Source organism: Saimiri boliviensis, chromosome 18, assembly GCF_048565385.1.
Source record: "Saimiri boliviensis isolate mSaiBol1 chromosome 18, mSaiBol1.pri, whole genome shotgun sequence".
Taxonomy (NCBI): domain Eukaryota; kingdom Metazoa; phylum Chordata; class Mammalia; order Primates; family Cebidae; genus Saimiri; species Saimiri boliviensis.
In genome coordinates, this window is record NC_133466.1 from 25,020,808 (window position 1) to 25,026,807 (window position 6,000).

General features: G+C 37.1%; 1 long non-coding RNA gene across 1 annotated transcript in view; it reads left to right on the forward strand.

The window, feature by feature from the left end:
- The window catches only part of LOC141581991 (uncharacterized), a 223,491-nt gene extending 219,120 nt beyond the window's left edge, over positions 1 to 4,371 (forward strand). The window contains exon 3 of the long non-coding RNA XR_012514835.1: positions 4,263 to 4,371. This is a non-coding gene — a long non-coding RNA (uncharacterized LOC141581991). The remainder of the gene's footprint in view (positions 1 to 4,262) is intronic.
- Positions 4,372 to 6,000: the final 1,629 nt, after the last annotated feature.

Below are 6,000 nucleotides of genomic sequence, written 5' to 3' on the forward strand. Positions count from 1 at the left end.
CAGGACACAGTGTACAGAACACTGTATTAGAGAGAAATTCCCTTCACTCTTCATGGTAGTCACAAAAAAAAAACTCGAAATGAGAAATAAATTGGTATCACAAATTTAGAAAGAAGGTTAAAAAGGATAGACTTTTTTTTCCCTCTTTTTTGCCCCCCTTGTTTGGAAATAAGTTCAAATTGAAGAATAAGTAAAATATAAAAGATAGGGCTGGCCGGGCATGGTAGCTCAGGCCTGTAATCCTAGCACTTTGGGAGGCCGAGGCAGGCAGATCATGAGGTCAGGAGATCAAGACCATCCTGGCTAACACAGTGAAACTGTGTATCTACTAAAAATACAAAAATTAGCTTGGCATGGTGATGCACGCCTATAGTCCCAGCTTCTCAGGAGGCTGAGGCAGGGGAATCAGTTGAACCTGAGAGAGGGAGGTTGCAGTGAGCCGAAATCATGCCACTGAACTCCAGCCTGGGTGACAGAGGGAGACTCCATCTCAAAAAAAAAAAAATGAGTTTAGAGTTATTATAATAAATAACATTTATTTTTCATGAAAATCCTGTGGACTAACAACATAGTCCTTTATTTCGTTCCAGTCTTGAAGATTTACTGTTTTTATTCTGGGAGGGATGTTTGCTGGGTCTTTATATTGTCTACAATCTGGGATCCAGATAAATTTGGCTGTGTGAGTAGACACAATATGTGTCATCCCAATGTGCTACACTGTGTATATGACTGTGTATATTTGACTCTTTGGATGGATGTCATATCCGAATACAGACACATAGCTGAGAAGCAGTGAGAAGAGCACAGAGTGCAGCAGACAGGGCTGGATCACTTTTGGGTGCTTCTCACTAACGTCACAGTGAGTGTATTTAAGTGTAAAAGTCAATGATAGATCTAACTGTGAATCTTGACTATTCTTCAGTGCAAAACCTCTTCTTTAACACATTTTTGAAACTATGACAATTTCCACTTCCAATTATTTTGCTTATCTATTTTCTTACATCCAAGAACTCTCTGCCTCTTTTTGGCTTCAAATTCCTTCAAGTACTGGTTCAAATTGTACCTCCTTAATTCTTACTTTTAAATCTTCAGGCTCAGCAATCTTTCCTCTCGCAATAAAATACTACATTACATATTACTCATTTGTTATAAAAATCTTTCATCTATGTTACCTACACATACCTGTGTAACCACACATGTATGCTGTTGCGTGTATGAATAAATATTTATGTGTTTATGTATCTATATCTCTGAAAAGGTTGTATGTTGGTAGAGAGATTTCTACTTACTTGCCCAAGTCCCTAACATTGCTACTTGGTATCAGGAAGGAACAAGGCAAGGATTGGTAGCCCAAAGTAAAAGACTCAACTATTCATGGTGTAACTTTCCAATTTTGCCTCAAATCTTGCAATACACTACATATCATCATTTATTCAACAGATAATAATTTAGTCCTTAGTTTGATCCAACCTTTGCCTTGGACTCTAGGGATATTGCCATGAATAAACCAGTAGTAGCTATGGGATAATGTTTTTGTGTAATATATAATATAAACATAATTTTATTTCTATCTAAACATTCTTCTAATATTTCTAGTACATTGAGCAAACTGTATTAAATACAACACTTACATATTAGTCAGTAATCATAGGATTCTGTGCTTGGTATTTTTAATATTCCAAAAGTATAAAATATGATCTTTTAATTAAGAATCATGCAAAAAACCAGAAATACACAAATAAAAAGTTACATAACTATAGTTTAAAACTAAATTTTAATAAAAAAACAAAATTATGATGGTGATGTAATGAAGACAGCACTTGTTGAACCTGTATCAAGTGCCAGGCAGTCTTATTTACACACATAATATTATTGATCTCTCACAGTAACCTTACAGATGTAAATACTATTTTAATTCTAATTTTTTTATATGAGGAAACTTAAGCACAAAGAGGATAAATTAATTACTGAGGGAGTCTTATATGATGCAGGTAGGTATTCATGGATTACATAGTTTTACTAAGCATTACAGCCCCATTCTGGTGTTGTCTTGAGGAACAGTAGGAGTACAACTACTGTTCATTTTTTCTAGAAGGAAAGATGGTTAGAGACTTCTAAGAAATGTGATTGCATTTCCGGGTGGAATATGAGGTATGAAAATATTAAATTCCATATGATTACTCACTGAGGACACTCTGGATACATGACTCATTCTATGCATGTCTGCTCCATGTTCCTTTCCAGGGCCATAAACAGAATAGCAATGCATGGAAACAGCAACATGGACTTTCAGTTACCATGGTCAGTATGGTGGCAGCCATTCTGAGTTCCTACTGCCAGCAGCAGAGAGCAAAACTGAATCTCTAATAAGGCACTAATCTTGGAAGATCAGTGAGCTATCTTACATTAGTCGATTACACAGACCCTCTTCCGTCAAGGAAGGGGCAATGCTTCATTTACACTAAAACACACATTCATTTTACAGCAAACACTGTGGCAACGGGTTTATGCTTATCCAACCAATTAACTTCACCATGTTACCCCATTGGATATTGAAATAAATTTTTGATGGTTGAGTTATGGCACCAGCTGGGTGGCAATAGTTCATGAGGCCAAGGTAATGTTTTTCAGGGTGTCTTTGCTTTTTCTCTCAAACCCAGTATTAATGGTTCCAGGGATCAAGAGATGAAAATTGAAGTGATCTTTTTTTAGTGCTGTGTGTAGTGTTCCACTAGTGGAAACATTTGTTTTCTATCTACATAACTGTGGCTTTTATTAGACTTGTTCCCAAGGAAGAAATACTTCTATTAGGGGACATAGCAATGGTTTCATTAAACAGGGAGTTAACATTGCCAAATCGACCACCTGCCTTCCTCATGCCAGTGAATCAACAGGCCAAGAAGAGGTTTACTTTATTTGTTAGTGATTAATTATGACTATCAAGGGAAACTTGGGTTGCTATTACATACTAGAGGTTAAGGAAGACTAAGTCTGAAATGCAGATTTCCTGGAGATCCTATTGCTATTTTTATATCTTGTGATTAAATTCAACAGAATACTACAACGGAATCAGGAAAGTTGGCCACTAATCCAGTCTTCTCAGAATTGAAAGTTTAAAATATATAACGCATTGTTGTTAACTGTAGTCACCTTACTTTGCTATTAAACATTAGAATTTATTTCTTCTATCTGACTGTATGTTTGGACCCAGTACCTGTGTATTTGTTCCTCCCACCACTCCTTCTTTCCAGCTCTGGTGTCTACTATATCATTCTACTCTCTACCTACATGAGATCAGCTTTTTTAGCTCTCACATATGCATGGAAACATATTTGTCTTTCTGTATCTGACTTATTTCACTGAATATAATGACCTCCAATTCCATCACTGTTGCTGCAAATGATACAATTTCATTCTTTTTAATGGCTGAATAGTATGCCACATATAAAACAATCCAGTCATCCATTGATGAACACTTAGTTTGATTCCATGTCTCTGCTATTGTAAATAATATTGCAATAAACATAGGGGTATAGATATCCCTTTGATAAACTGGTTTTATTTTCTTTGAATAATATCCAGTAGTGGGATTCCCAGATCACATGGTAGTTGTATTTTTACTTTTTTTTTTTTTTATTGTACTTTGTGCTCTGGAGTACAGGTGCACATCCTGCGTCTTACATGATTTTTGCATAGGTTCATACATGCTGTGGTGGTTTGCTGTCTCTATCCCCCATCCCTGCCCCCATTGCCTACATCAGGCATTTCTCCTGGTATTATCCCTCCCCATCTTGCCCACCCCACTGCTATCCCTCCCCTCCCCTTCCCCCCACTACCTAGCCCAGTGAGAGTTGTTCCCTTCCCTGGGCCCATGTGTTCTCATTGTTCATCACCTGCCTATGAGTAAAAACATGTGGTGTTTGGTTTTACTTTTTTGTGTGTGAAATCTCCATACTGTTTGCAATAGTGGCTCTACTAATTTGCATTCATACCAAAAGTACATGAGTTCCTTTTTCTCCATAACCTTGGGAGCATGTTTTTTTTTTTTTTTTTTAACTAATTACCATTTTTTTTTTTTTTTTTTTTTTTAGATGGAGTGTTGCTTTGACACCCAGGCTGGAGTGCAGTGGCAAGATCTTGGCCTACTGCAACCTCTGCCTCCTGGGTTCAAGCAATTCTCCTGCCTCAGCCTCCAGAGTAGTTGGGATTTCAGGTGTCCACCATCTCATGTAGCTATTTTTTTTTTTTTTTTTTTTTTTTAGTAAAGATGGAATTTCACCATGTCAGTCAAGCTGTTCTCAAATTCTGGACCTCAAGTTATCCACCTGCCTTGGACTCCCAAAGTGCTGGGATTACAGGTATGAGCCACTGTGCCGGGCCAATAATGACCATTCTAACTGAGGTAAGATAGTATCTCATTTGGTTTTTATTTGTATTTCTTTGATACTTTGTGATGCTGAATTTTTTTTCATATACCTATTGGCCATTTGTGTGTCTTCTTTTGTGAAATGTCCTTTGCCCACATTTTAATGGGATTAATTGTTTTTTACTATTGAGTTGTTTGAGTTCCTTGTATATTTTGGATTATTAGTTCCTTGTTAGATGAACAGTTTGCAAATATTTTCTCTGATTCTGCGTGTTGTCTCTTCATTTCACTTTATTTCATTGATTGCTTCCTTTACTGTGCAGAAGCTTTTTAGTTCAATATGGTGTTATTTGGATGCCTTTTTTTTTTTTTTTTTTTTTTTTTAAAACATGTGCTTTTAAGGTCTCAGCCATAAAATCTTTGCTTAGAACAATGCCCTGAAGTATTTTCCTTACATTTTTTCTTGTAATTTTAGAGCTTTCATTTATACATTGAAGTCTTTAATCCATTTTGAGTTGATTTTTATAAACACTGAGAAATAGGAGTCTAGTTTCATTGGTTTTTCCTGTATAGTATATTGAAGAGAGTGCCCTGTCTTCAATACATGTTCTTGGCACCTTTGTTGAAAACTAGTTGACCGTAAATATGTGGATTTATTTCTGGGTTCTCTATTCTATTTCACTGTTCTGTGTTCTATTTTTATATCAACACTATGCTCTTTGGTTACTATATCCCTGTAAAATATTTTGAAGCAAAGTGGTGTGCTTCTTTCAGTTTTGTTCTTTTTGCTCAGAACGGTTTTGGCCATTTGGAATCCTTCTTAGTTCCATACAAACTTTAGGATGGTTTTATTTATTTCTCTGAAAAATAACACAGTTCTTTTTTTTTTCCATTTTTTTTATTGCATTTTAGGTTTTGGGGTACATGTGATGAACATGCAAGATTGTTGCATAGGTACACACATGGCAGTGTGCTTTGCTGCCTTCCGTCCCCTCACCTGTATCTGTCATTTCTCCCCATGCTATCTCTTCCCACCTCCCCACCCCCCTGCCCCTCCCCCATTTCCCCCCAACGGACCCCAGTGTGTAGTGCTCCCCTCCCTGGGTTCCCTGTGTCCATGTGTTCTCATTGTTCAACACCCACCTATGAGCGAGAATATACGGTGTTTGATTTTCTGCTCTTGTGTCAGTTTGCTGAGAATGATGGTTTCCAGGTTCATCCATGTCCCTACAAAGGACGTGAACTCATCGTTTTTGATGGCTGCATAATATTCCATGGTGTATATGTACCACATTTTCCCTATCCAGTCTATCATCGTTGGGCATTTGGGTTGGTTCCAGGTCTTTGCTATTGTAAACAGTGCTGCAATGAACATTCGTGTGCATGTGTCCTTGTAGTAGAATGATTTATAATCCTTTGGATATATACCCAGTAATGGGATTGCTGGGTCAAATGGGATTTCTATTTTTAGGTCCTTGAGGAATCGCCACACTGTCTTCCACAATGGTTGAATTAATTTACATTCCCACCAACAGTGTAAAAGTGTTCCTATTTCTCCACATCCTCTCCAGCATCTGTTGTTTCCCGATTTTTTAATGATCGCCATTCTAACTGGTGTGAGATGGTATCTCAAT